The sequence below is a fragment of the Lactuca serriola genome, chromosome 8 (assembly GCF_051521515.1).
Source record: "Lactuca serriola cultivar US96UC23 chromosome 8, Lser_US96UC23_V15, whole genome shotgun sequence".
Classification (NCBI taxonomy): Eukaryota; Viridiplantae; Streptophyta; class Magnoliopsida; order Asterales; family Asteraceae; genus Lactuca; species Lactuca serriola.
Window position 1 is genome coordinate 100,139,125 of NC_136415.1, and position 19,369 is coordinate 100,158,493.

The following is a 19,369-nucleotide window of genomic DNA, read 5'->3' on the forward strand; positions in this document are numbered from 1 at the left end:
ACTACCATACCAGCATCAAGGTTGCGCCGTTTGAAGCCCTCTATGGCTGTAAGTGTAGATTCCCTCTGTGTTGGGCTGAGGTGGGCGACACACAGCTAGCCAGGTGTCAAATCCCCGACAGTACTCTCACCGGTCCTGAAATCATTCGAGAGACAACGGAGAAGATTGTACAAATCCGGGAACGACTGAAAGCTTCACGAGATAGACAAAAGAGCTACGACGATAAGAGACGTAAACCCTTGGAGTTCTAGGTTGGTGACCGTGTCCTTCTGAAGGTCTCACCCTGGAAAGGCATGATACGCTTCGGAAAGCATGGAAAGCCAAACCCAAGGTACATCGGACCATTCGAGATCCTTGCTAGGATCGGTCCCGTAGCATACAAACTCCTGCTACCGCGAGAACTCAGCATCATTCATCCTGTTTTCCACGTATCGAACCTAAAGAAGTGTCTGTCCGATGAGACACTTGTGATTCCACTCGAAGAGATTGAAATCAACAATAACCTCAACTTCGTGGAAGAACCTGTCGAAATCATGGATAGGGAAATCAAACAAACGAAACAAAGTCGCATCCCGATAGTGAAGGTTTGCTGGAATGCCAAGCGGGGACCTGATTTCACTTGGGAGCGCGAAGACCAGATGAAACAGAAGTATCCGCATCTTTTTCCTAATCCATGATCTGTATTCTAGATTCGAATTTCGGGACGAAATTCCCTCTAACGGGGGGATGATGTGACAACCCGAAACTTATCTCGTTTCCGTTACGCGATTTCGTTAATAAAAAAATTCAAATTTGTTAACTTTTCCGTCAAACTCTTTGGTTTATTAAAATAATCTAGTTATGCTTAATTTAATTATTTACGAGTCGAAACCAAAAATCGCGCGGAAACCCGTAAGTCTCGAAAAATCAAAATTTTTGGTCTAAATGGGATTACGACCGTAAACGTGTTTACGGCCGTAAACTCGTTTATGACCGTAAACTAGTTTACGACCGTAAACCCTGTTTACGGTCAATGACGAGTGAACCCCATTTTTCACCCTATAAATACGATACCCCCACTCTCCTTAGAACATTTTCTGGCCACATTCTCTCATCTTCTCTCTAAGTTCCTCAATCGTAAACTCACAAAAACGCTTTTAGACTCCGGGAAACATCGAAGAACACCTTTTGGAGCACTTTGGAGCGTCTGGAATCACTTCTCGCATCGAAATCTACATTCAAAACCTCGTTTTCTGAGTTTACGGTCCGAGCTTCAAAGACCGTAAACTCAGTTCTTGAGTTTACCGCCGTAAACTCAGCCACCTGCTGAAACCGTAAACTCATTTCAGAAACCGTAAACCCATCTTCAAAGACCGTAAACTCGAGTTCTAAGGCTGAAAACCCATTTCTTCGATTCAAGCAAGTCTCGATAACATTCCTAAACCGAATTCAAGTGTTCTTATGACACTTTATTTATCGAAATCGCTAATTTAGATACATATATGTATTTATTTGATAATATGATTTCGTTAAGTGTCACGTGCAACAACTCGGGAACCTTCTTTTCAGTCAACAACTCCACGCAACAACTGTGAGTTCATACCCCCTACATTTTTCCGTATTTTTTAAGGTTTTCAGAGGGGAATACAAGCTAAACATAAATGTTTTTCTTATAAGCTAAACATAAATGTTTTCAGGAATATACATAAAACTTATGCAAATTTCATACTTTATTTCCCTTTTGCACTATGTTGAGCATAAGGGACATTTTCACAAAATTGCATAGTTTTCCGGACACGTTATTCGTTACGTTATACATGAAAACTATAATCGGTATAGTTTGGGATTTTTCTAAAACTTATCAAGCATAGGAACTTCTCTACTAAACATATGCACTGGAATAGAAACCGTTTACAGTTTATATCACTGTTTTATCATGATTTTCATAACTGTAACTTATCACTATATGTGGTATACCTTCGGATTTTCAATACGGTAGAACGCTACTGCATTACATGTAAACTAGGTTGTACGATACTATGAGGCGCTACTTCATTACTGTACCCTTAGGTGTACAGGGATAAATCCTACCACTGTATAACCAGAGTCTCCTGGAGGGAGAGCGTGAGGTTTGTGAATAGATCTATTCAGGACTGATAATCCCACATCTGGACTGCTAGCTACAGTTAGGCGGGCACGCCTGAGATGTACAAATGTCATTTAACATCAACGCCTGAAGAACGTTGGAAAGGTCACTAGTCATATCAAGCATGGTGATACGACTCACATTATGTATAAATCACCGATAGTTTACCAACCTGGTTTTCTTCAGTAGTTTTATTTGAACTAAATAGAACTAAACCCACTATGCATATTGGCCGAGCCAGGGTTTTCAAAACCGAATCATTTATGCTACGGTTTTACATTTAAATATGTATACTTCATGATTAGCTTTAGCTAGTCACATTAAGTAGTATTTTGCATATCTCTACGATTTTTCAGAAACGAACATTCATGGTTGTATACGAAATCGATCACACTATGTTTTTCACTAAAAAAAATATCGGATTTTATTGAGACCACACAAACATTTCGACTCGCTCATCAACAAGTTTTCATTACAAATTACTGCTTATGAACTCACCAGCTTTATGCTGATATTTTTCAAACAACTTGTATTCTCAGGAAATCAGTAGACAGGTACTTGCTGGATTTTCGAGGAACCGAAGCATTTAGAGTTTTTAAGTTTTTATTTTGCAAAACTATTGGATGTATTTCAAACTAAGTTTCAAACAGATGTAAACGTTTTATTCAAATATTCACTATAATGGTTGTGTTGCTATGGTTGCTGTTATTCACTGGTTGTGATGCTATACATGACGCCCTCCGCCTCGGAACGTTTCCGCCATCGGTTTCGGGGTGTGACATATATTGTTTAAATCATTTAAAACATGTATACAAATCTTTCACCAGCATAGACAACAAGTATTCAGACAATATGCACACATAACACGTAATTTATATTAAAATACTTCATATCTATGTGTAAGATGGAAGGGACTATGCATTCACTTGAGAAGGTGGTGATTCGGCGCATGGACAACACTTCGTTACTCTTAACACAATTTTCCTTCGGCAAAACCTAGTATCATTACCACTAGGGTTTAGTCTAATATTCGACGAGACTAGTTAATAGTCTGGCTATTATTACTATTATATAAGCGTTAAACAATACTTATATAACCCATAATAATATCCTAAATACTTCTTATAAGGTCCGAATAACATTACTATATTGAAACATAAGCTATACTAAAGATAGGGTATGCATAGCTCACTTACAGCGGGTTTTCTTGAAAGCCAGACTTCGCTAGAGCAGCGTTTCTGAGCCGAAAGGCTCTTTTCTCGAGGCTTCGGGAGCCTCAGGGCTTCCTTCGAGTGCTAGGGGGTTTACCTAGACTTTAGGGGGGGGGGGGGTTGCGGCTTTAGAGAGAGAAACTAGAGAGAGAAAGAAGGGTTTGAAGGTGTGAGGAAGTGAGGGAACCCGACACCTCTATTTATAGGGGTGCTGACTGATGGACTCGCTAAGTAGGAGGATGTACTCGCCGAGTTGGGGCATGTGGCAGCCTTCTGGTGGTGCCACGTGTCCAATTCTGGTGGTGCCACGTCACCCCTTATCGTGTATCATCCTTCAAACTTAGGAAAATCATAACTCTCGCATACGAGCTCCGTTTTCAACGTTCTGTTTTTTAATACATAGGTAAAATCAAGATCTACAACTTTCATTTAAACTCCGTCGGCTAATTCTTGATGGATCTTAAATTTAACAGTAGGAGGCGTTTAGACTGTTAAATGACCGCGAAGAATTCGTAACTCCTTCATACGAACTCTGTTTTTGTCTATCTTTTTACCGTTGAGTTCCTATTAATGAGATATTCAATTCTCATTTAGGTCGCGTAAGCCAAAAACAGCTCGAACTAAAATTCGAGTTCCGGGTCGTGCACTGCTATGCCAAATCTTAGAAAATTCATAACTTCCTCATACGAAGTCAGATTTAGGTGTTCTTTTTTTGTATGTTCTCGATTTAACATATTCTACAACTTTCATTCAGATCGCTAATGCTAAAAATCACTCTATCGTAAATTCACTATTTACGTTTCTCGGTGCCGTGCGGGTTTTGCCGTAAAACTTCGACGGGCCATAACTTCTTCGTTATAACTCGGATTTCGGCGTTCTTTATATGTACGGAACCCTTGAGACATATTCTATAATTTAGTTAAGATTATTTATTCTAAATAATCTTTTGTCGAAAAGTCGTTTTCGACCCCTATTATCTCTAAATTGACTAACCCGGTTCTACGGGCGTTACAGTGATAGACTGAAACAATACTTGTTTCAACTTCTGTATTAGATTTAGTTTCCACACTCTTCTCCATCACATATCGTTGTGGTGGAGCTATTTTCCTTCTAGTCAATTGTGTATTAGAAAGAGTCCTCGGTATAAACAAATTAACAATAACAAAAAAAATTAAAGGCCAAATTTTGAGATTCAATCCCTTGTTTTTGGCTGCCATAAGGTAGAATCAAATGAGTCTCATTAGATAGAAGGTCCTAACGCAAAGAAGCGAAAGCAACAAACGTAGAAGCAGCTATGATTAAAGTTGTCAACAGTGAATGGATAGATTAGATTCTAGAAATATGTTTCTCTTTGTTTTAAAAAAATCAAGATTTGAGCAGGATAAATGTTGATGAGAAGGAAAACATATCTACTCTAATAAATGAAAGGTTTTTTTTGCCATATGTCTTCTTTTCCTTCATTTGGACACATGACATTTTCTAAAAATTTTAAATTTTTTTATTTTCCACTTGTCATTTTATTGTATTTTTCATTTTATTAAATTAAAATTCCACATTTAATATGTAAGGTAATATATATGTAACGTATTTATTAAAAAAGTTTATATATGTAATGTATTCAATACATTAAAGCCTCATTAATTTTAATAACTCAAAAAATTCTCATTTTTCTAATAAATTCAAAATTTTCAAATTGTTAAAATTTTATATATATATTTTTAAATAAACCCATTTAATACATGAGTCTCACACTTAGTAAGTAAGAAAATAAATCGAAAGACGATGGTGTTTTTGCCCTAAAAATATATCGAACAATCAATTAAGCGTATAAAACCTAAATTTTCGAAACCGATTTAGGTGTAGTAGCCAAGAATTAGACCTTGAAAATGTGAGAAAGAGGAGCGGTTGAGAATTGGGAGGAAACGCCTTCATCACTAAGTCTTCTGGAAATGAGATGATGTCGGTGGCACTGGTGGTGGAGGTGGATGGTGATAAGCAGGCGACATCTTCAATATTTATGAAGATCTTCACTAACGCCAGTGGTGGATGTTGCGGTAGTGAACCATGTCTATAGTGAGAGGAATTGATATTGTGGGAAAGGAGTGGTGGCGTTCTATCATCGTTGAATCCTGTTACCCGCAAGACAACCAGAAGGGGTTGTCGTGCTAATCCAATGGATTTGAAGCGTCAGAAGGAGAAAATGATTTCTGGAAATCAACGTTTTGTTCCGTGGCAGTGGGTTGAGGCGGATGAAAGCGAAGAATAAGAACTGAAGACAGGGAGATTTTAAGGCTTATTGACGGCAGAGCGTGGCAAGCGGAAAAGTGGTTCGGCGTTGTATGGAAGGAGGATGGAGAACTTCATCGTAAAAGATGGTGGAGAGAGCAGAGTGCATTAGAAGCTTCGAGGTCTTTATTCAAGGCGATGGATAGGTTAAGTTAACCCATGTAAGGTAACCCATGAATAGGCAGGTACTGTTAGCGATGGTGCTTTTCTAGAAGAAGCGGATGCGAAACACGTAACAATGGAGAACCAAGGGAGAACGGGAAAGTAACACGTGTCTTGGACATGCACCCACCGTCTATTTATTTTTTAATTTTAATTGAAAAAAAAACAAAAATAAAAAAATAAAAGTGGTCCAATAAGAAAGAGTTACTGTTCACAAAGTTACCTCTCTCTCTCTCTTTATATATATATATATATATATATATATATATATATATATATATATATATAGACACACACACACATACACTAGTTTATAACCCGTGGGAACCACGGTTATAAAATTAAAATTGGTATATAAATTAGAAAATTAAGTTGTTAAAATAAATAAATATATATATCATTAAAAAATAAGGACTTATAAAAGAAAATTCAACAGTCTTATTAACAATAATAATAAAAATGTTATGAGAAATAATATTTTACAAACAATTTAGAAATTTCTAAAAATTTCTTTATAAACAACATTATAAGTTTTATTTGTAAGTCTACTATTATTATCTTAAATTAACAATTTTAATCATTCTTTACTTTGAACTCTAGATATGACAACATATAATTGACCATATGTAAAAATCGGATATTTCAAAAGGTATTGAAATCGTTCCAGGTGTTGTACATTGGTTATATGGAAGGTATTCAATACATATTAAAATTAGCTTATCATTACGGTATTTTAGATTTTTGAATGATAAATTATGTGGATTTGGTCAATGATGTTTATTAATTTTGATATAACTTTAATTTCATTGAAATTTTGCTATTTCAGAAATTTCAGGGATTTGATATGCATACACATGGTAAATAAGCGGTAAAATATGTTTCTGAACTTATAAAGTTTTTTTTTCATACGACAAAAGAAAAATTCTTGTAATTAAAAAACATATAAATTCGTAAATAATAATAATAATAATAATAATAATAATAATAATAATAATAATAATAATAAAGAACGAATATTTTAATATATATGTGGGTTTAATATATCTCTCGTGATGTTGAAATTTTTCAAAATCTACCAACATTAATATTTCTTAATTTTCTTGAAAAAAATTTCAAAATCTACCAACATCAATACATATTAAAATTAGCTTATCATTACCATATTTTAGATTTTTGAATGATAAATTATGTTGATTTGGTCAATAATGTTTATTAATTTTGATATAACTTTAATTTCATTGAAATTTTGCTATTTCAGAAATTTCAGAGATTTGATATGCATACACATGGTAAACAAGCGGGAAAATATGTTTCTGAACTTATGAAGTTTTTTTTCATACGACAAAAGAAAAATTCCTGTAATTAAAAAACTTATAAATTCGTAAATAATAATAATAATAATAAAGAATGAATATTTTAATATATATGCGGATTTAATATATCTCTCTGAAAATTTTCAAAATCTACCAACATTAATCTTTCTTAATTTTCTTGAAAAAAATTTCAAAATCTACCAACATTAATACCACTGTTTTGAAAACCGGACCGGACCGGCCGGTTCAACCGGTTAGACCGGGAACCGGTCACAAATCCGGTTCAAAAGGGCCTAAAAACCGTTTGTTTTGGAACCGCAAAAAACCGTACGGTTCACAAAAAACCGGCAAAACCGGTGGCGGTTTAACCAGCAAAAACCCGGTTTTTATCAAAAATTAAGGCCATCCGGCCACTGAAAGCATGGTCCACGCGTTGGTTCCTTTTAAAAGGGCATCAGCCTTGAAACTTTTTATCCACAGCCGATGTGGGATAACTTTGCCACCTTATACTTCTTTCCATCTATTTATTAAGATATAATTTCTTTTGTTTCTTTTCATCTAGTCGATGTGGGAACTGGGAACATGGAGAAAAGCAATAACAAATTCACAAGTTGAAAGCAGGTTATTTTCTTAACATAAATAATAGAGATTATTAATTTATTATACCCTTTTACTCCCAGCTCACCGAAATATGAACTGTAATATATATATATATATATATATATATATATATATATATATATATATATATATATATATATATATATATATATATATATTCGGTTTTTTTGTCCGGTCCGACCGGTTGGACCAGTTGAACCATCGACCCGCTAACGAGACCGGTTCAATGTCCGGTCCGGTTTTCAAAACATTGATTAATACTTCTTAATTTTATTGAAAATGTAAACATAATAAGTGTAGCAAAATTAACTAGGGAATAGATATGGTAGGTAATATTGACATATTTTGATATATTTTGTTGTCATATAAGAATTTATGAGTATTTATGAGTATGAGTTGTAAAATGAAATTCAAATTGAAGAACCAAAATAATGATACGTGGCGTGTTATTGATTTAATAGTTTGACACATGGCAGATTGAAATTAAACCTTTTAAACATATTCATTTATTAGATAGGGATATATATATATATATATATATATATATATATATATATATATATATATATATAGTAGGAGCGTGCCCGCACGATGCGGCGGCAGCTATTTGTTTCATTCCGACGATTAGTTCTAAGCGAAATTTAGTGTCATTTCGGAGTCGTTAAATTGGTTCCTTTTGGCTTGTTTGATTCCAGAGATTTATTTCTTTCAGCGATCAGTTGTCTCTAGACGAGCATCAAATAGTAATTCTTGTGTAGTGGATTACCCGTGCGATGTGGCAATGATAGTTAGTTTCATTTCGACAAACATTTTCCTAACAACACTTCATTTTCTTATCTCTATAATTTTCCGGACAGATATTAACTTTTTTTTGGAATCGTTAGGCGTGAGCATTGGTCGGTTTTTACCTAAAACCGAAGCCAACCCAATCAAATCGATTTTCAAAAAATAAATACCGAACCTAGAGCCCAAATCGTCAACCGGGAGTATTTATCCTTTTAAATCGCACCCAAGATATATACATTCATATGATTACATATAAAAAAACATGACGCTCAACCGTTGGGTCGGTTTCTTGGGTTGGATGGGTCGGGTTCTAGGCAAAAACCGAAACCAAACCCGATCTTTCGGTTTTTAAAAATTTGAAACCGTAACCGTCGGTTTTGCTTCGGTTTCGGGTTTTTCGGTTTCGATTTCTTCGGTTTTGGTTGGTTTCCCGGTTTCATGGTTCGGGTTTGCTCACCCCTAGGAATCATGTTGTATTCTAAAGAGTAAGCAAAATACCAATACATACTATTTACCATTAAAACATTTTTTTTATAATATATGGTATAGTTTTGCGGTGAATAATAAAAGTTTCATGACGAATAGTTTCATACACCGGGTGACACATGGTTTCATTTCGGCGAATAGTTTTTTCCCTGGACAACGATTAGTCTTTTGTCGACCTATTTCGGACCGTGTCGACCGTTATTTTTCGTACCGTTTTATTTTTTGTACCTTAATTTCTTTTTTCATACGCGTATTTTTTCAGTTGGATTTAAAGCACAATTTGGTCTATCCATATTTTTCGCTAGCTTTTTCTATTAGTCTTTTTCATTAGTTTTGATGTTTGTGTTTTCATTTGAGCCAATCCTGCTCAATTATATTCATCAACTTTCAACACGGTGTAAGGAAATTATCTTTTTACTTGACAATTTATTTCCATTTAATGCCACAAAATTATAAAATATCGTCAGTTCACATGTTCAAATTATATTAACTTTTGTATATGCCTGAATGCTATAAAACATTTACTATTCATACATCGCTCTTCTACCTCTCGAACTAACCATGGCTTCCTTTGAAATTTGACCTCCTAACATGATATTACTAAAACATATAAGGTTTGTAATTACTACTAAGCACATACATAATCAGTGATAGCATTGTACTTTCAAAGTACAATGCTTTAATAAGAAAAAATATATAAAATGAAGTTAAAAAATGCCTACATATAACAGATATTTACACATAAATACATTATTGTTTGGTTATCTTGAAAATAGTTAATTGGGTGGAAAATGAAGGCACATCTTCTTGCTTTCATGCTGAAAATTAGTTTCAAGATTAAACTTTTTCAGTTGGAATGAATCCTTTGTTTGTTCTATACCTAATTGTTAAAAATATTTAGCTAATGATTCAAATTATCTGTAAATTTTATACCCAACTTCCTTAAACCTTCTTTAACCTTTGGATTTATGCCATTGATCATAAAAATGAGGCACCAAAGCTTTGTTTTGGATAAAACCAAATGCAACATATAAAATCAATTATTAAAAAATGGTGAATATATAACAATTAATGCTAGAGTTTATGCCTGAGTTGAAAAACAGATTGATTGGGATAACATAATTCAAATCTCCAATTTGAATCAAAAGTAAAAGTACATGTTACAATCAAAAAATCAAATACAAAATTGAATAAAAGCATAAAAATATTCAATTCGACAAAACCATTTGAAAATTACAATAACTATCACACAACATCATCAATTCCAGCTACATGAATACATTTTTAGGAGTGCAAATTATTTAAATTGAACAGCTAAGCTCCCCCATCTAACTTGGACTAAATGGACCAAAGCCTCAAGAATATGATAATTAACTGGAATAGCCATTAGTGTTCACCGACTGACATTTCCATACCCTGCATAAATACATCTCAATTAATAATTTTGAAGGCTAAATAGAATTTACAAGCTATTGGTGGATTAAGAAAACATATATTGAAGCTTAATGGGGATTTTTTACCTGTTATGCCGTCCAAAAATACTCCATCATCCATTTCATATCAAATTCTGTACAAATGTTCATTTGTCCAATATCTGTCCTACATCCAAAAATAATTAAAGCTTCATTATAGACCCATTTTTTATTTTATAAATAAAAAACCAAAATTTGCACTTACCCTTGCATTATCTCATTTCATACATCTGTTTTTTTATTTATACATCAGTATGAACCATAACCTTGAAATAGTCTAAAAACCTTATTAACAAAACCACAAAAGAAACTCGCAAAAATCAATAGATCAGTTAAGGCCGGATCTGTCAATATCAACAACCACCCGAAAATCTTGAAATTTGTATAAAGATTTCCAATAGACCGGTTCCAAAACAGAGGTGCAAATACAAAAACTCAGCAACTATCTCGTCCGAAATTGATTTTCTACAACATTAACTTGGCAAGTACATAACTTAGGGACAATTCCGTCCATAAATACGTTTACAAACCTGATAAGAGGCATAAAACCTAGAAAAATAAGCTTGGAATAATAATCTTTTAAAAGAAGAGAAATCAGATAACAAAAGAGAAAGATTGTACCTTGTTGAGTAGATTGAAGGAATAAGAAATCCAAGAAAAAGATAAATCTGGAAATAGAAAGCATCCGTAGAAAAAGGTTTTTCAGTTGGACGTAAGATAACCAGAGTGGCGGGGGGAGATGTACCAGAGAAATACATGAACTCGGTGGTTGAAGGTGACATAGATGCTAACAAGATTGTTGGTTGTGTTCTGCTACGATGGTCGTAGCGGTGGTGGCTAGGGTTTTTTTAAAGAAATCTTAGAGATTAGGAATTTGAGTTGCAGTGGAAATTAAGTGCTTTTTTACTGCCCAATTAAAAGGGATTCAATATTTCAAGACCATGTCATAACCAAAGATAAAAAGGAAAAGTGAGGCGCGGTAACATCTTTGTATTGAGAATTTGTATTTATTGTATTATTTTTTGTACAATTTAATTTAAATAGGGTTAAATTTAAAATTTAATATTATTTTAGTGGTGATTAATTGTACTGATAACTTATTGGTTTGGATGTCTTAGAAAAATATTATTATTATATTCAATTTATTTATAGAAATAGTCAGATTTCTTTTATAAGATAGTAAAATATATAATAATAATAATAATAATAATAATAATCATATTCATATTTAACAATTTTTGTTGGTGATATTTTTACAAAAAATTATTTATAAAAAGCTTTAAAAAAATATAAAAAAAAACAAAAGATAAAAAACATTAAAAAAATATATTCGAACAAAACATAAAAAAATTAAAAACTTGAAAAATTATTCAAAAAACGTCAAAAAATCTAAACGAACAAAATATAAAAAAAACCATTAAAAATATATTCGAATAAAATTTCAAAAAAAATATAAATAAATAAAATAAAATGTAAGCGCCAAAAATATAAAAACATTAAAAATTATAAAGAAAAACAAAAATATAAAAATAAGGGAAAATTGTCTTTTTAAATGGACTAAGGGTGTATAGTGTCAAGTTTTTAAAGATTGAACTAGAAATATGAATAACCAAACCACAAAAACCAAAACTATAATTTACTCAAATATGAGTTGTAATCATATTAGCAGCATTTTATTGATCCCGTTGATGTTAATTAAGTTTCTTTTTAAAAATAATAAAATAAAAGGATGAGTATTTAAGACCCGATGCATATAACATGTGGGATTTTTATAAAATAGAAAATGTTTATTGGAGGCTTCAAGAAGTTAGTTAAGGTAGGAGCAATTTACGACTGTTCAAAATTGTTCAGTGTGTTATATCGTTGAAAGTGTTTACATGATGAACCATATTGAGTTGTAGATTCAATGTTATAAGTAAATTTGATTGTAGACATGTTGAGTTGTGACGTTTGTAATGTTATACTTGGCTTATGAGACATGATGAGCTGAGCTGAAACAGAGATTTTGGACCATAGATTTCAGAGTAATAATTTGAGGTCGGAGGGCTTCAAAGGTCTTTTAGAAACATCCTTTTGAAGTTTTGGTAGGATTTTGACTTTTTTTTTCTAGGGCTTTGTAGGCCTCGATCCATATACATGTTTAGGCCCAATTTCTCAATATATACATATCTGGTTGATTCTTGTAAACTCTAATGTTCCGAAATTAATAAAACTTCTTTAGGTTGTGTTTGAACATACCATGATTGCCTCAATTTGTGTGAACCATGATAATTTTGGTATGCGTTGTTTATTTCTTCGCATATTTAAATGTGTGCTTGCCATTATAAACACTAACATGGTAGTCACCATTTTGTTATCAAATGTCATTTTTTTTGAACAAAAAAACTTATTAAGATGGTGAAAAGCTAAACAAAATAAACAAATTACATCGAGGAATTAAGAAGTTTGGGATCCTAAAGTAAACCTGTCTAATTAAGGTTAACCTTCCTACTCCTATTATACACCCAAATAAACGTCTTGCATCACAATTTTATCAAACAAAGTGCCTTTTAAGGCTTATCCTTACAAAATAACATATACTTCTAAAAGTGCCACAAATGCCATCACATAGTAAAAAGTGATGCCTCCAAATAATCCTTGAGCATCTTCTACAAGCGCAAACTAGAAAACCAAGAAGTTCAATCTTGAAAGGAAGTTAGAGCCGACACTTGAAGAGTCAACAATGTCCCCAACTAAGCCAAAACAACATAAGCAAAAGAGCAATCAAAGAAAAGATGATTCACCAGGCTATATATCCACATCATACACCAGACAAGTCACTAGTCACTAAAGGGATATCAAAACATCTACTAGTAAGGTTAGATAAGTAGGAAGTTTATTCAAAGCTTAGTTTCATTTAAAATATTAACCATGATCAAAACAATTCGACACCACGAGGTAAGAGTCTCACTCAAAGTCAAAAGTTGCTTTTTAGTCCTAGTCAACCTAGCATAAAGTCACATGATTTAACAAACTCCACTCTAAGGGATGAACATGCGTCGGTTTGGGTCAGTTTTGACCTAAAACCAAACCTAACCCAATAGAATTTGTTTTCAAAAAATAAAAATCGAACCTAGAACCCAAACCATCGGTTCGGTTTCTCACTTTGTTTCTTCGTCAGTTGGTTCCAGGTAGAGATGCACACAAAAACCGGATTAACCCATAGGATCTGATCCGATCCAGAACCCGGATTTGGTATGGTTTTAACCGAACCGGTTTGAATTAAACCGACCAGATTAAAACCGGTTTGGAGTTTCAGACTTAAAATCAGATCGACCCCCTGATCGTAAACCGGAATCCACTAAATCCGGATCCAAAACCGGATTTTTTTTACCATTAAAAAACGGGCATTTTTGATTTTTTTTTTCTAGCCTATGGTAAGCTCCAAAAACGGCTAGTTTGACTATTTCTTGACTTTTATGACCTTCTAAACACATATAAATCGATGACATTTGCTAGATTTCAATGTTACACAAATATCTACTACTTTATACTTCTATTTTCATAATACTCCACAAAAATGAGCTCGAGATTTCTACCGTAGGTCAACATTCAGATGCAACGGTAGTGAAAATCATATCAACCACTCGGAATAAAGAAGTGTGGGAACATTATGATTTGTGTTTGTTGTCGAACAGGAAGGAAAAAATGAGATGCAAGAAGTGCGGGATGTTTTTGGGAAAAGATGACAATAGTACGTTGAGGAGTCATGCAACAAAAACTTGTCCGGTTGTAAAAGGTCAAGACGATCTGGATCAACCAAATATTACTCTCGACGGGGCGGTCTTTATTTACAACAATGATGACATCTGTGAAAGTTTTTGCAAGTTCGTGATTCAAGATGGCTTACCTTTCAACCACTTCGACAAAGATTTTGCGGGAAAAAATGCAACCACAATATCGGCAAGTAAGTCACACTTCTCTTAGATGTGATGCTTTAAAGTATTGCGATATAGCAAAAAAAATATGCAATTGAGATTTTTAAATATAAAAACCGGTGTTTCTTTAACTTGTGATGTTTAGTCCTCCATCGGAAGTTGTCCCAAAAGCTATCTTGCCATTACGACACATTGGATAGATCCTTCTACTTGGGTAATGAACAAACGAGTTATGGCTTTTGAACTTTTGGCACATCCTCACATGGGGGCACAATTATTTGAAATTTTAGTAAGCGTTATAGAGATTTATAATTTAAGCTACAAAATATTCTCTATTTCGTTTGACAATACTAGTAACAATACCGTCGCCGCAAAAAGATTAATTGCAAAATATAAACCTATTTTGGATGGCTCGTTTTTTATACTAGATGTGTTTGTCACATTATTCTAAACTCTTTCTATTTCGACGTTTGATGCATGTTTTAACTATTTTAATGAACCTATGTTGCATTTTGTGTTATATATGAGGTTCAAAAATGTTTTTTTTTTAAATTGCAAAATTCGGATTCGGATTAAACCGATTCGGACTCGGGGGAGGGAAAACTGGGGGCTTGGGTGACTTCAATTTTATAGTATCATCACAAAGTATATAATTGAAACATAACATCATCATCATCACACACGTAATATTACAACTATCATTGGTTTACATCAAATATTGTATTTTAATATTACATGCCAAAATATTCAAAGTAGGATGAAAACAAACATAACAAAATATCCATGTAATTTTGCTGACCAACCTGCTTAACGGTTTCCTGAGAATACAAGTTAACTTAAAATGGTCAACATAAAAATGTTGGTGAGTTTATAAGCATATTTGAGAAAATCTTTTGTATTGCTTTGTAAACACCAGAAAATATGATATTTTCTGAAAAACAGTTTGAAATATTTGATATGTTTGTGGCTGATCTTGTATTAATGCATGTGTGTTAATGTTTGTGAGAATATAAAGAGAATGACCCTAGATAACCCGATGTTGTCTACTTATGAGAATGCCGGAATCTCAGCACCCGAGTTTGAGTACCAACGCGAGTATGTTACCGTGTTATCCAAAAAAAAAAAGGTTTCCCGTAAATTTTATAACGTTAATTCCTCTAAGTGAGTCGTTACAACCATACTAGATAATGACAATTTCGCCTATCATGGCGTTTTTCGGATGCCGACGGATTAAGGTAAGGTTTTTGTCACCCTAGACTAACCTAGTCTAACTGTAGCGAATAACTCAGGTGTGGGGTGTCACCCCCGTATAGATCTATACACAAACTCCCGCTCTCCCTCCAAGAGACTCTGGTTATAACTACAGGCTACGATTGTACACTCAATAGGTGTCAACCGAAACGTCTCACTAGATCCTTAATCGAATTTACGTGAAAAAATATAAGGTATATTTCAGCCCCAATAAACATAAGTGGACAAATAAGGCCCACTAAGCATGAAAATTATTTCCAGAATCAAAAGGAATGTGAATATATATATATATATATATATATATATATATATATATATATATATATATATATATATATATATATATATCCCGAGCCCAATATACATATAAAAAGACAACTAAGGCCTATTAAACATGTATATTATTTCCAGGCCCAATAAGGACGTGAATACCGAAAATGGTCTGTGGTTTGTTACGTTGATTGTTTAAGCTATGTTGTTTACCAAAATGACATAAAAACCCACCTTTTGGTAAAATGTCATTTTTGATCCTAAAAACCGAAAGTTTACAGTTATGACACATTTTTGGTAAAATGACATTTTCGGTCCTTTAAGGCCCAAGTTTGCATTTAAGGCTAGTTTTAAGTAGAAATAACATTTTTAACTCACTTTTGTCAAAAATATCATTTTTGGTTTGGTTTTATGAAAATGTGCATTTTTGGCCCATTTATAAATAAATTCATCTTTTGGCCCAAGTGTTAATAAATTCACATTTTTAGTTTTTCTTATAAAAAATTTACATTTTTGGCACAACTTTGTTGAAAATGACATTTAAGCCCACAAAAGTCCAAAAATTTACAAACTTGGCCCAAAAATTCGTAAAAGCCCAAAAGAAGCCCATTTATGAACTTTTACACTCCTAGCCCTTTTAAAGATTACATTACCATAAAGATTCATATTTATCAAAATATATCCTTTTTGCCCCCCTTAAAACCGTGAGTTACATAAAAATACCTCATTTTTGGTTATTTTGTCATTTTGGCCCTTTTATGCAAATTTCTTAGTTTTAAGTAACATTGATGTATTTTTAAACCTTTTCTTTGCATAATAAGTTGAAACAAGAGTTATGTTTTACAAATATCATCACATTTTAGTAGATCTTCAAGTTCATGGGTTTATAACACATAGTCACACATATATCATGAAAAACACACAAAATCATGCATACACACATAGATCTACACAAAACAACTTATATTCTCCCCCAAAACATAGTAAAAACCGAAAATATGGGGGTATGAACTCACTTTTCTTTGGAGATTTTGGTTTTTGATGAAGGATAGATGAGATCTCAGCCCTAGAAGCTTCTTGAGTGGAGTTTTTCGAACTTAAGATGGATCTAAGGGCATAGATCACGAAATGCTATGTTAAAGAGTGAAGATTATCATAAAATGAAGTTAATCATCATGCTTAAAGAGTAGCTTACCAAAAGAGTGATGATATTTGAAGAAAACCTTGATGAACACACCCTAGTTCACGAATATTTGAGGGATGAATTTGAGGGATCTTTAGATGATTTTGAGAGGAGGATTGTAGTGTTGGAAGTTTGAAATGGAGACTGGTGTGTGGAGGGGACTTTGGCCGTGAATAAGAAGAAGAGAGAAGAGAAGAGAGAAGTAATATAGGATATGTATGGATAAATGAGTTTAACATGGATATTTGATGGATATTGAGCATGGATACCCACCATGAAATGGTGAGGTTTCAAGCCTTAATTATCTCATCCTTTTCTCTTTTTTTATTGTGGGCCATAAATGAGGAGGGATGGGTTTACGACCCAATTATAATAGAAAGATGGGTTTACGACCCAATTGTAATAATAAGATGGGTTTACGGCCCAATTACAATAAAGAGATGGGTTTACGTCCCAATTAAAGTAAAGAGATGGGTTTACCGCCCATCATTATTCAAGAGAGTGGTTCACGACCCATAAAGGCCCATGAGAATGAACTGGGACATTTTAGGCCCAATAAGGTCCATGGGAAGTCTTATGGCCCAAAATGCTATTATTTAATGAATATGGGTCTATTTAAGGTCCAAATAGGGTTCCTTGACCCAAAATAACCAAATTGAGAGTTTACTGGCCCATTAGGCCTAATAATAGGATCCTGGTCCATTCTGAGGTGAACCGGGTTATTAGGGTTTCAAACCTATATTTGAGTATATGAGATGTATTGAATTTGGTTTTGATCTAGGTCGTTTTAGGCCTTGGAGTCCATTATTATGTTTTTAGGCCAAGGTTGGTTAGGCCCATTATGGGACAGGTAAATAGGCATTTATCTTAGGAGTTCGGACTTGGGGTTTAGGCCGATGCTTATGGTTTATAACCTATCTCTGATTAGGGTAATTTGTGTGTGTTCAGTGTGGGATCGTCTGGTTCAGTAGCCGAGCAGTTAGTTATTTATTAGCGGACTGAGGTGAGTTTTCTCACTATAGCAATGGGTCGAAGGCACCAAGGCCGACCCATTATTTGTGATATATCTATCTTCACCAACTCGTCGAGTCCCTCCACAAACCCCAAAATAAATGAATAAAATAATATACCTAGGAACCCGGATGTTACACAAGCTCCCATCAACATCCTCATCCGAAGTCATCTAGTCAACCACAGTCTTCTTACTTTACTTGGTTTATTTTTATCTATCTTTCTGTAATACTCTCTATTGTCCAGTATGCCTTGCATGGCTACTATTAGAGAGTGAATCAAATGTAATTCTTGAGTCTCTATAAATAGAGCTCACTCTTTCTAAATCAATACACATATCTATCTTCACTCATCTATCAATCTGAATTATCTTCAAGTATTTCTCACGCTGCAAGATCTAATCAATTCACACGGGCAATAAAACCTCTGTTATTTTCCTCCCTTCTCTAATCAATTCAACGGTTCAAGCAATCAAGCAAGCGATCGCCGATCGTTGCTGTCTTCACTCTTCGGTTCTTCTTGCTTCTTCAATCTTCATTTTAATCTCGCCTTCTCAGTTTCTGTTGATGATCTGGCGAGTGGCGATCAGCAGGCAACATCTATTCTTCTTAATTTCTCAATTCTCATCTGCTCTCACTGAAACGCAGATAAGGTAATATGCATTTTCACATTTCAGTTTTGATTTTTCTAGTATCTCTTTATCTAATTGGGGTTAACAGCCAATTAATTAGGGTTAATCTTTTGAAAATGGACAATTGGACATTACAGTTTACACAACCACAGATTTTTGATTTTTCAAGTTTCAATGAACTGTGATATTGTTATAGAACTAAAGAACCAATACATAGGATATTAGGATATCCTGAGTACCGAGTCAGTCTTGTAAGTTATTAATGTGGATACCGTTAACTCAATTAATATTGAAATTGATAACGAACAAACTAATAGTGAAAATGATAACGAACAAACTAATATTGAAATTGATAACAAACGAACTAATAGTGAAGATGCAAACACGCCTTTAAACATATATGATCCAAGTAGATGGAATAATATTAGTACTAATTTAAAAGATTTAATCATAGAAAAAGGTCCTATTAAGATTTATGATTTTAAATTTCCAAAAGATCAACATTTAAGAAGCTTTAGTACATTTCTTTATATGCAAAAAATATCAAATGGAGAAAAATATGAACGCACATGGTTGGTTTATTCAATAGATGTAGATAGAGTTTGTTGTTTTTGTTGTAAATTATTTAATGTGAATAGATATAG

At 33.6% G+C, this 19,369-nt stretch overlaps 1 long non-coding RNA gene across 3 annotated transcripts; it reads right to left on the minus strand.

Moving 5' to 3' along the window:
- Positions 1-10,082: 10,082 nt before the first annotated feature.
- LOC145071330 (uncharacterized) lies at positions 10,083-11,393 on the minus strand. Of its 3 annotated transcripts, none has more exons than XR_013690399.1 (4): positions 11,084-11,393; positions 10,668-11,011; positions 10,511-10,589; positions 10,083-10,406 (listed from the first exon to the last, which is right to left on the minus strand). It is a non-coding gene; the product is annotated as an uncharacterized LOC145071330 (long non-coding RNA). The 3 variants fall into 3 exon arrangements; XR_013690398.1 differs by having other exon boundaries at positions 10,511-10,584; positions 10,668-10,992; positions 11,084-11,392; XR_013690397.1 differs by having other exon boundaries at positions 10,668-10,992; positions 11,084-11,392.
- Between the last annotated feature and the right edge of the window lie 7,976 nt (positions 11,394-19,369).